This window comes from Oryzias melastigma, linkage group LG7, assembly GCF_002922805.2.
Source record: "Oryzias melastigma strain HK-1 linkage group LG7, ASM292280v2, whole genome shotgun sequence".
In the NCBI taxonomy this organism is placed as follows: domain Eukaryota; kingdom Metazoa; phylum Chordata; class Actinopteri; order Beloniformes; family Adrianichthyidae; genus Oryzias; species Oryzias melastigma.
The window spans coordinates 26,869,710-26,885,032 of record NC_050518.1 but is presented as its reverse complement, the minus strand read 5'-3'; the positions used below and the strand labels follow the sequence as shown (position 1 = coordinate 26,885,032).

At 38.4% G+C, this 15,323-nt stretch overlaps 1 long non-coding RNA gene across 2 annotated transcripts; it reads right to left on the bottom strand.

Annotated features, from left to right (window-relative positions):
• Positions 1-1,318: 1,318 nt before the first annotated feature.
• LOC112158722 lies at positions 1,319-15,080 on the bottom strand. 2 transcript variants are annotated; one of them, XR_004948236.1, is made up of 5 exons: positions 14,906-15,080; positions 14,075-14,193; positions 12,664-12,770; positions 10,544-10,620; positions 1,319-1,947 (listed from the first exon to the last, which is right to left on the bottom strand). It is a non-coding gene; the product is annotated as an uncharacterized LOC112158722 (long non-coding RNA). The 2 variants fall into 2 exon arrangements; XR_002921351.2 differs by lacking the exon at positions 1,319-1,947 and adding an exon at positions 8,625-10,111.
• Between the last annotated feature and the right edge of the window lie 243 nt (positions 15,081-15,323).

Genomic DNA, 15,323 nt, shown 5'->3' with positions numbered 1-15,323 from the left:
CTCACTCAGTCAACACTCCACAGCTGTTCTAGTGCACAGTCTCATCACCTCCCGTCTGGACTATTGCAACTCTCTTCTATCTGGACTCCCCTACAAAACTTTACGCAAGCTCCAACTGCTTCAGAACTCTGCTGCCCGGATCATAACACACACCTCCACCTCTCTTCACATCACACCTGTCCTGCAGCAGCTTCACTGGCTCCCAGTGCCTCAACGGATCAACTACAAACTCCTCATTCTGACCTTCAAAGCCCTCCACAACCTCGCCCCTCCATACCTCTGTGAACTCATCCATGTTGCCACTCCCGCCCGTTCCCTCAGGTCTTCCTCCTCCCTTCAGCTGATGGTACCCACTACTCGCCTCATCACCATGGGGGACAGAGCATTCAGTCGCTCGGCCCCCCAGCTCTGGAACTCCCTTCCCTCTGATCTACGGAACCTGGACTCACTCCCTCAATTTGCAAAAAAACTCAAAACCTACCTCTTCACATTAGCCTATCCCACCTAATTTGCTGTATTTTATTATATTTATATGTTTTATATGTTTTATGACTGTCATTTTAAGCTGTTTATTATGTTTGTTTTTATCTGTAAGGCGACCTTGGGTGTCAGGAAAGGCGCCATATAAATAAAATTTATTATTATTATTATTATGAACATCTTTATAAACTCAAAGACATGAATTATCCAAACTCTCAGGAAAATATTTTTTAAAGCAACTATTTGTAGTCCAAAACAGTTTTTTTGCTACTTTCTTCTTCTTCTAGAATAAGGTGCGCTGCTATAGCGTGATCACCACCTAGTGTCCAAACTGAAGCGTCCTCCAGGAGAAGCAGAACAATGTTTACAATGTTAATGATCTGAACATTTTAGTTAGAACTTCTCCTTTAGAGAATCCATGTAACACTGGATGATATTAACAATCTCAGTATTTCACTGATACATTTACAGTATGTGAACTGGATCAGAGAAATATGAATATATTCAAAACATATAGTAGATTATTAATGTATTTCTAAACAAATGTGTATAAATGTGTAAACTCAAAATTAAATTAAATTGAAGGATCGAAAGAATCGTAAAAAATCGGAATCAAATCGATTCAGGCTCTTGTGAATCGAATCGTTTCTGGAAATTATAACCGATACCCAGCCCTGTAAACTACATAAAATATGCATATGTTGGGTAATGATCAATCTCTCAAAAATTTTGAAAAGCTTAAAACTGAATTCCTGTCGGCCGGGACGAACGTCTGCACACATCGTCAAATGTTGAACACAAGAAACCCTTAAGAATATATGTGAGAGTATCCAAAAAAAGACCTAAATTTCATGAAAAATGTGCAAATTTTACGTGGCGACTGTGTGACGCGACCTTAAGAGCAGCAGGTCTTCACAGGAGAGATCTCATCCAAGGAGAAGTTCTTCTCAGACAGTGAGTCAAGTCCTTTGTGTCCTCAGTGTTATAAATGTTTATTTCTATACAAAATAATCTGCACTTTGAAGTTTATATGGCTTTAAAAAGATGCCTACGGTGGCCCAGAAGTGAAAACCTCTCAAACAAATCACTCAACACAAAAACATTTTAAAGATCACAAAAACAATTTAAAAACAAAAATATAATAATAAAACAGCATTACATGTTCAAAAAAGTTCCAGAAAACTAAAATGAATCCTAATAAAAAAACGTAAAGGTCGGTACTATAAGACATCAACTGTATGTCCACCATTTTAATTAAAGCTTTCTGTCATGAAGCAGTCCTGGTTGGGCAAATTACAAATGCAATTGTTAGCATACACGATGATTTGCTCACCTTTTTTCTTTTCTGCTTTAGTTTTTCGGTGGTCTTCCACAGCAGACGCCTTAAGGGTGCCTCAGGCATTAATGCTCACGGGGATACAACACCCTTAAGTGTTAATACCACGGCCCACAGTCTTCACAAATGATCTGACAACAACACAATTTGTCAGAGTTTGCACATGTAGGGTTAAGGTTTGTCAAGTTTCTTCCCAAATTAAATCAGAAAAACATGCAAATTTATCAAATTTCACTTGTTAGAAATGATTTAAGCTAGCATGTTTCAGCAGACAGACATGTCAAACTCATTAAATTCAGTTCATTCTGTTAGGGCTAGGATGCCTTTGGAATTAAGAAGGTGAAATTCTTTATTAGCTGAACATGAGCATTTAGCGTCCTATCCATGCAGATCAGAAAAGACAAAAATCAATCAAATCACAAATCACCATAACTTATGCTTTTTTGACTCAAAGCTACCATGGCCATCTCTGGCACCAATGGTTCATTTTCATCTGCGTTTGTTACCTTAACAGTAAAAAAACTTTTTTTTCTCCCTCACAATGAAAATGTTTTCTTAAAGTCCACAAAAAAATATTTTATGAAAAGTCCACAAACTGAATTCTGAACAAAGCACAGCAGTACACATTTTAGAAGAGTGAAACCAGAAAAAGTTCCATTTTCCTGAAGGTTGGAGATGACCTCAAACCTCCACCGTCCCGCATTAATTATTCACATCTTGATATCTTTCTTGCCGTATGATCATGGCATGATTTTCAGGCTCTAAATGATCCCGGCCGGTGGCACCGTGGGGGACAAAACTGCTTTTATCCGGAATGTCACGGTCCATGTCCCCGTGTCGCCAGGATGGCACCAGAAAGGACATCTGGCACAGGACGGCGAGCCAAAAACCTCTGTGCTCAAAATGCCCGCAGTTTGTTTGACCTAAAAAGAAGTGCTGCTCACCTGAAGTTGCACGGATTTCTGGGCCAGTATGTTTTGCTGGAAGAACCAAACGCATGTTGTGAATGTCTTGCGTCATTTTTCTTTTTTATTGGACTGCATGAAGGTGATAAACAGAACAAGCTGAATTAATCAGTGCAGCAATATTTTTTACTATCAGTTTCTTTCTTTTAAATTGCAAGTAGAGATTCCCTTATTTGTTTTAATACTTTACTTTTTACCAAATAAATTATGCTTTTATCTCATCTTTACTCAGAGGGAATCTGCCCAATAGCGTCTAAATAACTGTTGCTACTTTGCGCCCCTTAAGGGGGAGACTTGTTCCACTTGCAGCCAAAGTTTAGTCGAACTTCAACCTAACATATAATTTATTTGGTTTCTCTCATGAATAAATTAAAGGAGTCTAGAATAACTTAACCATGTGGGACGTTTGTCACGAGACTGAGCGTCATGAGCACATCTACTGCAAACGGCGTCTAACACCACATCCAGCTGCAAATGCAAGCCATCAAAAACACAAAAGGTGATGGTTGGATTCCAGAAACGTCTGAATGAGATAAAATATGATGTCTCAAAACAGAACTGCATACATGAATGCGTTTGTCGACCGGACGCACTGAAGATCTGTCCCATTAGGACATGTGTGTCAAGGTCAAGGCCCGGGGGCCGGATCCGGCCCTCCAGATCATTTTACTTTATTGTTGTTAATGACCCGATGTTATCTTGTGTTTATTTCTAACTTGTATAATTTGGAAAATATATATTTTTATGGAGAGTAAAATATTGAAAGTTATTTAAGGTTTAAGTTGATTTTTTGTACAATAATATTCCTGCCTTTTTATTATTCATAATTATGTTAAAAAATTAAGATTAAGTTAAGTTTTAAAAATGGGCATTCCTGTTCGGCCCGTGGCCTGAGGTGTGTTTGGGATTTTGGTCCTCTGTGTGAGTGAGTTTGACACCCCTGGTTAGGAGATGAGAAATGCTTTTGCTGGATTTCCCCGCCGTGTTTGGATTTCCTCCTCACTTTCAGGCTCCATGTACTGAAAACACAGAATATATGAGGAGGGATTGCACTTGTTTCATGGAGATCTTTTATTCATAAAAAGAAACCCCTCTGGACCGACATCGAGCCACTTCACTGAAGTAACTGACTAAGAATGTAAAACAAGTGGAGTTAGCCTTTCCCAAACCCCAGGCGAGCGTCCATATCAACTGTTTGTGCTGCAGTCAGCAGCTCTGTGTACAGGATATTATTGAAGTAAATCATGTCATTTCTCATCCTTTACCTTCTCAAAATGTGAGGACTTTTGCTAATAGGTAGAATTTTTAATTAATTATGTAATTATCACTTTTAAAACCTCCAGAAACTAAATTATAAAAGCTCCTTTCCTGTGATTTTTCTGATTAAGTCTTGAAGGTGTTTTTAGAACAAAAGTTAAAAGAGGCTGCTGTTCTGCACACAAAAAACATATTTTTATTATATTTAAATCATTGTCATGATTCACTTTATTGACACCTACATATGTGACTCTGGATTCATGCCTTAATCACATGCAGTGGTGCAGGTTTTTGGGCTGTCCGGGTCTGTGGAGGGACGTGGAGAAGATCCCGTGACTTACTGTAACGCGGCTACCTGGATCGCTAAGCTAGTAGTCCACAGCTAACAGAAACCAAGCAATAAAACATATTTAGAAAGCTTTTTCGGGGAAAAGAATCAGTGAGTAAACTGAAGAAGAACCTTCGACTCCAACTAACAATAAAGCTGCTGTTTACAGACAAAACTAAATCTTCCTCCACATCTGGAATTTTTTAGAATTGTTAGCAGAAGCTGCTCTGTCTGGTTCGCGGCGACAGACTCAACTGTTTCACACTCGTAGATAATAAAGTTATAGACACTGTGGACTCACGTTTATATAATATTTAAAAAATACCAGTATTACAATGGTTGGATGATTTTCCTTTTCTTTATTTACCCATCACACCATAAAAGTCAGACGTAGCTGAAGCTAGTGTCTGGTTGTTAGCCTCCACTTTAACAATAAACGAAAAATCGTCATCACAAAGTTCAAACATTTTACAGAGAATTAAGATTCAATCAAATATAGTTACTGATTTATGGAAAGGTGTGGGACATTTGAGAATTTACCTGCAGCAAGGCTGAACTATTACAGTTCATAACTGTGTCTGATCTGCAGGAAAATAAAGGTAAAACATGATTAAATTAAGTGAAAACTGCCAAAAATATGAAAGTGACTATTTCCACGTTATGTGCTCGAATGAAAGATTGATTTTTTCATTAAAACCTCAAATATTGAAGATTATTCAAATTTGTATGTAGATTTGTGAACGATCTAAGACAGGAAATGAAAATACAGTTCAGCAGGACATTCATAAATAAATATTGTACATTTTTATGTTGAAATTGGCAAAATTACCTTTTATAATGAATGTAAAATTTTGTCAAACAGAGTTCAGCTGTCAGCTTTGCTGTTCTAAATCCGAATACCAGAAGTTACTATTCGCCTTTTTGGCCCTGTCGCCATTTTGTCTGACGTGACCATGAAAAGGATCTATTCGAGTCTGGATTGAGTGTTAAGACATTCTATCGGGGGAAAAAAATCCTGTATTGTTTCATTAATTGAACTTTTTAAAATAAATGACTTCTACAAATCATTAACTTTGTTTCATTGAATCTTCATTATCTGAAATATATATACATATATATACACTGATATTTTTTAGATTTTTTAAAAACTAAATTTCTTGTAATAGCATTTTATTTTGAAAATATTTTCCTAAACATGACGCTTCCGCCCTGCTGGGGCCGGTCTGTGTAAATATTGTGTAACTCTAATCGGTCCTGGAAAAGCTTGGAGACCACGGGCACAAAGGTTCAATAAGAGCCGTCGCCCGCAGCATACCTGTAGAAAATATATGCAGCAACAGCTTTACGGGTCCACTGAGCGGTCGACCACCTTGAAATTTTGTGTGGACCGTCTTCGTATCCCGTACAGGTTTGATCATTTTTCACCTGCAAATAGCCCGTATACACCCATAAGGATGGTTGTGACTGAGCCACAAGTTGTCTGGATGTTGTAGTCGATTTCTCCATCATTTATTCCACCATTTATTCCACCATTTCTTCCAGTGTCTTGTTGCTTTTAACTGATGCATTTGTGTTTTTATTTGCGGTGAAGTACTTAGGTCAGTCTTTGCTCTGCGACTGAACTCGATCTTGACCTCCGTGTTCTCCAAACATGGTGGCTTTGCCACTTGTGTCCCAAGGTTTGAGTTTGTCAATGGAAAGACTCCCCTGTTGCTAAGCAACACTGTCAAAAGCACTTTATCATCTACATGATGCATTGTCAATTGAAACAGGAAAAGCATACAAAAAAAAAAAAAATCAGGTATGATGGTGATGATTTTATTTAAATGTGACATAAATGGAAACGACACATCATCATCTGTTTGATTTCTCTACTTATTTATCTTTTTAAATAAGCTTTTCTGCAACACCTTTGCATAACTCTGCTTAAAGAGAAAGTCATTTTTAGTGGTAATTAAATGTGGGATTGTCACGTGCAGCTTGAGTGACTAATCCTGCTCCCCTGATGTTCGGCTTAACATGCGAGGTTCTGTGATGGACCGGCGCTTCTAAATAATCTCTGCAGATATCACCTGAGCAAACATCCTGACAACATGCATGCAGCAGCTACAACCCTTCTCCTGCACACACAAGTCTTCTGTTTTTGATCTTGCCAAATTACTCTGAGATGCATTCAGCGCTGAGTAACCGAAGCTCGGCGGCTTTTCGTACGCCTCTTAATTCATTTGATGACTCTTGAGCAGTCATGCTGTCAGGCTTTTAGCCGAGTGGCTCGTTTAATTTAATGAAAGGTGTTCTAACTGGGTCAAAATTAAAGGGGCAGCTGTTTCACCGTCTTTTCTTTCTTGTGAAATAAAAGCTTCGATCTTCAGAAAATCTTAAAATACGTGATTGACAAACATGCTGGAAATGTCTCTAACCCTGAGAGTAAACACAGAAGCTGCGTGAGCTTCCTGTCAGATTGATTAAACCATCCGAAGCTTCCTGACCTCATCGCAGCATTAACAACAAGAGCCATAAACCACATTTATGGTCTTCCATCAAGGTCTTTTCACGCTTTATTGATTTTACATCATTTATGCTAAAGATTGTCACCTAGCTCCCCTGCAACACTGCATGTATCCATTTTGCATCATCAGATTGTGTCTTTAAAACAGATTAACATTGTTGTCTTGATTTTTAGCTAAATAGCTACGTCTGCTGCTCTGAAACACTTAACCATAAACCACCACAGAAGTCATTTAAAAAATGTATTTCTCAAAAATCAACATATTCTCTCTAAAGAGGAATTTTGATCAAATTGTTTCATGTTTTGTCTTCTGTATAACCTATCTGCTTTACTGTCAAGCTCCGGCACAGACTTCAAAAAGAGGTTTCCATGACAACTTAACCTAACGACACACAGCTCGATTTCCATCTTTGATTATGTTTCAGCAAAGCAAATATAAATGATTTTTGTTAACTACCCAACAAACAAAGAGGAGCTTTGAAGATGATGCCTTCATGTCATAACTCAGCATTTAGTGCCGATTTCAATCCCCGCTGACAAGAATAACAGCAAAGTTTTATGTTCCATCCCTTCATTCAAATCCACATCCATCATTTTTGAAGGCCAGAAGTTCCAATTCCTCCAATTTAGACCCCGGCTGTGATAATAATTGCAAGGTGAGTACCCCTCTGTTGGTAGAGATGGAGAGAATGAATGGGATATTAAAGATGGATGAGCGATAATTGTGCTGCAGACCCAGACAGCCTTCTTAAGGTCCCCCATTGTGTTACTCCCCACCCCTCCAGTGTGGTTTAATCACATTCCTCTAATATGCTGGGAGGATGTAGTGATGTTCATAACGTTTAGCATCATCTGTGGTAAAACCCTCAACAAGATGACTGGGGTTTTTAAGTAAGTTATTGTGTGAAGATCATTGATTTTGACTTTTCATTAATTTGAGGAAATAAGTTCAGGTTTAATCTCATCATCTTTAATGCGATAATTGTATTTATGTTTTCAGGTTTGTTTTTTTTTTTTAAACTTTAATAAATTAGTCTTACAAACAACATGATAATAATTTTTAGTGGTTAGAACAACTTATAACAACCATAAAGTTTGGTTTAATGTCTTAAGCTTCTTGTGTCGCTCCTAAGACAACCTGACACCTTGCAAACATCAACACCACAACTACAGTTATGCTAATGAAAATCACAACTGAGAACGTTATTTTTTTTTAAATACATTTATGTACAAGTATGAGTCTTATTAATACAACTGAGAAAAGAGAATTTGTTTGGGTTTTCGTTTGAGTTTCAGAGGAAAAGAGCTTTCTTTTCCGCGGTCGGAGTGAACGCTTTTGTGGAGGTTCAAAAGGAAAAAAGCTGTTGTGATGTGAAAAACCACAACCCACATAAGGCCACAACGCCTTGTATGGTTATGAAATATGCAATGTTTTTATTTGCATATAGAGTGAGTAGATGAAATTTGGAGTCAAGTTGAAATGAAAGCTGCAGCATTTTTGATGTAAACATTTGTGCTGAAACCTTTCTGTGTTAAATGATCAACAAATATCAATTCAAGACCAAAGCTGTGGTTTTTAAATTAATTAATGTGACGGTTTGGAAATGATCGTAGACCACACTGCTTCATATGGGATGTTTCTAATAATCTGACCAAATGTTTCTTTTGGAAAAACATTGCTTACTTTTCACATGACTTCTGGATTGTCTCAGATTAATTGATTAATTGACTGAACATGTTGACAAAGTTATACTTGAATATTTTTCATCCAACAGACTTTATAGTGTTTGCAGGACTTAAGGGAAAACAATGTGTTTCTATAATGTTTTGATGATTAAATAGACAAAGGCTGAAAACCTGTTTTTTAGAACAAAGTTTACTTTAACCATAGAGGTTTTGCTAAAGACCCCCAGAGTCTATACTTGTATAAAACCTTACTTTTTTCTTTAAGTTGAGCTTTTATTCTTGTAAAATATTTCTGAACAAGAAAACATGAGTGGGTCTTATAAAAAAAAAAAAAAAGTAAAAGTATAAAATGCTACAAAAGTTACTAAATGTTATTAATGCTGTAAAAACTTCTTACAGAAGGGCTGCATTTGTTTGCTCGACTACACACATCTACACACAAAACCTCTCTGCACACATATTCCCACAGACCCACACAAACATCTGTACACAGACAAGCTAACACACACAAACAGATATTTCAATAATCAGATGTGTACAGCCTTTTTGTGCAGAGGTGAGTAACCAGGTGTGTTCAGGTGAGTGTGTGTTTACTAGAATGTTCCATTATGTCACTCAGTGTAAAAAGGCTGACGTGAACCCCACAACCCCTGGCCCAAAGCCCAGTGAGAGTAGCACTGGCACAGGCAGCCAGAGGGTTCCCTGGACCACCCCCAGAAAACAAGTCCCTTAAAACTCCCAGACAACCCAACATGTCCCCCGAGCAGGACCACCACAGAGAGAAAGAGGGGCCAGGAGCTCAGACAACCCACACACAGTCCACCACCCCCAGGTGTCCAGTGGTCCAGTCCAAGGCACCTCTTCCCGAAAGCCAGAAGAAAGGCCTGGTGAGAGCATCTGCCTCTAGGAAACCCCAAATGCATCCAGACAGCCGTATTTGAATTGGTGAGCGGACGTCTGTACATCTTCAGTTCCAGGATGACCCTCCTGAACCACATGTCAAAAAAGGGAATATATTTCCAGTGGCTCCAGAACCAGTCAACCCCCGTATGGGTACATGTGACCAAAGCTTAAGATGGTGATGACATCTTCATCTTCTTCCTCATCTTTGCCTTTTGACTGCTGCTTTTAGTGGTTGTGATTCCGTCCCCTCCATCTAACTCTAAATTCTAACTTTCTCAGTAAAAACTAGCAGCACCATCCCACACCCTGCACACGTCTTTTATTCCACTCGTTTTCGCAGTTGAAAATGCCTCGATCCGAGTCTTGGCGTCACCTCATCCAGCACACATCCCTGTCCTCTGGTTTACCCTCCGTATAGGATGGGATTGTTTCATGACCTTGAAGTTGGCCATGGTAATACACTGAGATCTCCAACTTCTGAGCTTCATTCTACAGTGTTCTTCTGATTGGATCTGTGAGTCTGTTTGTGCTGGCCGGTTCTTTGACCTTCAGTGTTATATTTCCACAGATGAAAAAATGTTAAATAGAATGAACACAAAATGTTTTTTGTTTTCCTGGTTTATATGCAGATGTGGTCCTAAAAATGCCTGTAAAACATGTTTGTTAATGAATGCATGACTTATTAACAGATCCTTCATCATTTATTGATATTGTTTTCTGCTTGAACTGCAAAAAGAGCAAAGTATCATGTTTTCCTGCAAGTCAGTCACCTTGCGGTTGCTCTGCCTGTCAGATTGCTTTTCCTCATGCAGAATTGTTCACATAATCTAGTAAAACTTACTGCTGGTGCTTTAGGTTTATGATTTAATGACCAAGTATATTTGTTAAACCTCAACAACTCTAATTATCCCTTAAAGAGAGAATATGTTTCCTAATTTATATTAATTCACAGGTAATTGCATGTGATTTTAACAATATTTTAACTAGAACTCACATGGGGCGAAGGAAAAAGCAGTGCGGTCAAATGAACTAAACAGTTGTCAGAGCTGATAAGGTGTGATGACCGACCAGCTGTTTACCTTCAGCTGAAGGGGGGCTTCCTTCAAGGCTGAACTCCACTGTGATGCACAAAGTGAATACAAATGAATGTTTCTTTCTGTTGAGAGAAAAAAAAAACATGTCAGGATTTAGTTTCCGTAAATATCTCACCTGTAATTTGACCTATCAAGCTGGTGAATCAATGGAATCTGAAAATGCCAAAAACCAAAAAAAACTGATTTTAGAAAATGATTGAGGAACTTTTGGGCCACAGTTAATTGATTTACCTGCAGATCAGGTGCTCTGGAAGGTCACCTTACATGTGAGTTCACGTCTCGTCAGCCTCAGACTTTCAGGCGGTCTGGCTCAAGTATGCAGCGCACGCACTGAGCAGACTTTCAACTGCAGTGTAACGATTTAATAACAGCAAAAGTTGATCTCATAAAATGAAAATGTTGGGTTTTTTGTACTTTTATAGACTTTAATTTCAATTTTCTACTATTTGTGCTTTCTCTGAATTCTATTATGTTTTGCTTATTGAGCACAAAGACACGGGAGGTCACGAGGAAAAAGCTGAGCTTGGAAATAAGAAACTGACTCACCATATCATCTTTATATCCCTGACCAATCTCTAATTAATGTGAAGGCTTCTATAAATCACTACGTAATCATGATTGGCATCAGATATGATCACTTTGAAAGTATGAAATGGAAATCTGTCCGCTTCAATTTGCTGCTTCTTTAAGACACAAACTATTAGATTCCAGTCAGCACATCCATTTAAAACCATGAAAGGTTAATAATAAAATCATTTCTTAATCTTATCACATTTATACCACTCATTAGTTGTGATAAAAATGCTAAAGGTGTAGAAGAAATAATTTATAAGGTGTTGTTTTGACTTTTTTACTTCATAACAGCTGATGGTTTATTCCAACAACTTCATCCTGCTTTAGCAGTAAAATAAATAGTTTAGAAAAATTGTATTCTATGATACCAGGGACAGATCCAGGAACATGTGTGCAGAATATGGACTGGAAACTCAGAAAGTGGTAGAGAATGAGAGAGCAAAGATCCTGATGGACTCCAGGTCCAGACCGACAGGATGGTAATGGAGAACCAACCAGACATTGTAGTGGTGGATAAAGAACAGAGGAAATCCGTTGTGGTGGATGTGGCAGTACCAAGTCATGGTAACATCAAGAAGAAGGAACATGAGAAACTGGAGAAATACCAGGGACTCGGAGAGGAACTGGAGAAAGCTTGGAAGGTGACAGTGGTGCCCGTGGTAATTGGAGCACTCGGGGCTGTAACCTCTATATCTATATGTGTATAGATATAGAGGTTAAATAAAGCATATAGAACATTATGACCGAAACTACTTCTTTAGGACTCAAGTATTCACCCAGACTATTTAACCCTTGTGCTCCCTTATGGGGTCCAGATGACCCCACCCTTATATTGATGTGTGACCCTGCTCATGATAAAGGTGGATAAAGGTGGACAGGATTTTATGTCAGCCAGACACCAGTGAAAATAAAAAAATAAAAAATAAAAAAATAAAAAGTTTCAGCACGCTGTCTTGTGGGGTCTCACTTTTAATGTAAACATGCCTATAGGACAGCACAATGTTAAAGTGCTGAAGTTTCTTACTTGTCGAAGAAACGTTGACTAAGACTGGCTCGGACCAATCACTGCTTATTGATGACATCTGGCTCCATCATGGCGGTGTCCGTATCACAAAAAAATTGACTTGATTTGTTTGGTGCTGGAAGTAAACAGTTTTCTATGGATGATGTCACACTCGGTCTGGCTCTCTGATGCACTCAGTGATTTACAGCATGTTTGAGTGTGTTCCTTAGATTGAGCCCAGTCTTTGCTAAGCCTTTTTGTTTCTGTATATTCTGTTGTATATAAAACTTCCTAATATACTTCCAGGCCTAAAGAATATGGCTAGAGGTTGATTTCTATCCCAGGATTTCTTCACCTAATATTTTCAAAGTAGCAAAAGCAGTTTGTTTCCTTTTTGTGCTCTTCTTTGCAGAATTCATTTCAGGCAGAGATAAATGAGCAGCTGTTGTTTCTGTGACATTTACAGATGGTTAGACCTCAGTCTACAGAGCGTAAACCCGATCACATGTAAAACATGACAGTCCCTTACCTCTGCACTTTCCTCCAAGTGCTGCTCGTTTCGTGCAGGGAAGGTCACGTAACTGATGACGTCCCAAAGGTTAGTGATTGGGTCTTCTGAATGACTCCAGACACATTCTGCACAAACGGTGCACCTTTCAAATATTATACAACACAAACTTCTTTGGCATTTCAACAGGTTTAAAGACGTTACAGAATCAGATCGTGTCCTATTTACACAATAATCCACTTTTATCCTTTAGTTTATAGAACCAATCTTAGGACAAACAGACAAGAAATAAATACAAGAATGAAGAATGAAAGCAGAATGACAGTTTTATGAGGCGGAAGCGGGAATATTTTTCTCAGAGAGAAGAAGGCATCATGAAGAGGAATATTTGTAAAACTACATAGATAATAAGACAAATACATATTAAAAGTCCACATTTTTTTATCCTTTTTGGAATATTAAATAAACTGTCGCTCAAACCATTTAATATGTTTGCATTTTGAGTAAACTGTACAACAGCGTGTACCTGAGGTAGTATTCCTCTGCCGTGTACGTAACATGTGTAATCTAAGAACGTGATCCAGCAAACGTTAGGGGGAAACTAACTATTTTTGCAGAATACATGACTATAATTGGGGTGAAATAAACATTTGTTAAAAATTCTAAGATAAAATGTTTGATTTTGTTGTTTTGAAAACTAAAAGCTCTTGAGGGTCCATCAGCCCAACGTTAGCCCAGTGACAAAAATACTAAGAGCACAAAAGGTTTGCAGCCGATTTTCACTAAAAGTAGACCAATGATCTTTACTCCGTCTCCCTTTCACAGTGCAGCAAAGAAAAATCCCTGAACTGCATCAGAGATGTTATTAAAACCACTAAACAAGCTGGAAACTTTCTGATAGAAACTCTGAAACTGACCAAACAAGAAACAATTCAAACAAAGCTTAAAACACAGAACATGAACAACAATTTGCATTTTTAAAAATCATCCATCTATCCACAGAACTCAATGAATACCTTTTAGGGACACAGGGATGCTGGAGCCTATCCTAGCTACCGATGGATAAAGGCGAGTTAAGCTTTTTTCTATGGGTGTCAAAGTTAATGCATTAAGATTTATTTTTTTTAAAAAGTCGTTAGTATTTATTGACGCTAACCGTCTTCTTTTGTGCGTCGGACGGTTCAGGCTTCCACTGCATGCATTCATTTCTGATCATACTTTGGCATCATCGCACTAATAACATGGTCACTTACATAAGAAATACATTCAAAATTCTAATTAATTTAACTGATATAGCACCTTTCATGTTAAAAGAAACAGCTTAAAGTGTTGTACATAAAAACAAAACAATTCCCCACACATGCAATCAAATATTAAGATAAACCCTTAGAATAACAATCACAGAAACAAATGAAACAGAAAAAGGAGTAACCTGACGTCGCTGTCCTCCCTGTCCTGTTGGCTGAGGTGTCGGCAGCATTGTTCATGGCCAATGCACCTTTTGTTACTGCACATTTCCAGGCGATTATTGTCTCCTTTGGCTTCCCATATCTGGAATGACCGTTCACGCATGTCTTGCAGAGAAAAATGACAGACGGCTAAAAAGAGTTAATAAAAAAGAGAAAGGCTCCCAGGAAAGAGTCAGATGGGAAGCGGTTGCAGAACCCTGAAGGGACTGATATATGCTGGTTAAATAAAGCATCACATCAGTGTCAAGTGTTTCAGTTTTTAACTGTGTGGATGCCCACAGCTGAAAGGACAGGACACTTCTGAATAAAGAGATGGAGAAGGATTTCACTCAAAGATTTCATTTATTTTTCAGTCAAAACAGTGATTCCAATTTTGCTAATAGTGGTTCTAAACTCTTTTTCTTTCTTCATTGTGCTTGACTTTGCTTTAACTTTGGCTTTGAGATTACATCCCCCTTTTTTTTGTTTTCATTTTGCTTTCCTTCAGCCTTTTTTTTTAGCTCAGCTTTAGTTTTCACTTCACTTCACCTCACTTTTCACTTCAACTTCAGTTTTCTTCAGTCTTAGTCTTTTTCAGCTTTACTTAAGCTTCCTTCAGTTTTCTTCAGCCTTTGCTTTAAATCAGCTTCAATTAAGCTTCCTTCAGGTGAAAAACCTTGAACAGCTGAAGAAAAACCACCAGGTAAGTAACTAGATTAGCTTTAGCCAGCAGGTAAGTGTCACTGAATGCCATAGAACAAACAACAGGCCCTCCAGAGCTTGTCAGTAGTCAGGAGAGGAAAGCCAGGGCTTACCTGCCGCCTCTTCAGTATTCCAAAAAGTCTCCTTTCCCACACTGTTCAGAGTTTTTTACAGAAGAGATCTTCTTGAGCTTCTTTATCATATTGGCTCCTGGTACACAATCAGAGTGGAAGCACACGTTGCTAATCAGTGACGAGATCCTGCTGGAGTCTTGCTGGGAGGGCGGAGCCAGCAAAGGAGGAAGAGCTGGACCGGTAGAGTGCCAAAAGAGAGAGAAAATTCACCTTTTACCGCTTGTTTTGTCCAGATGATGATGGAAAAAGTTTGTTTTGAAGAATCCTGCGCAGTGATATATATAACATTTGGGCTGTGTGACCAGAGTTTTTTAGGAGTGCATTCACACTCAGCACCCAATCAGAAACGAGTATTCACCTGGACCATTCAAAGGGTAACCAAACAGGGAAGTTGGAG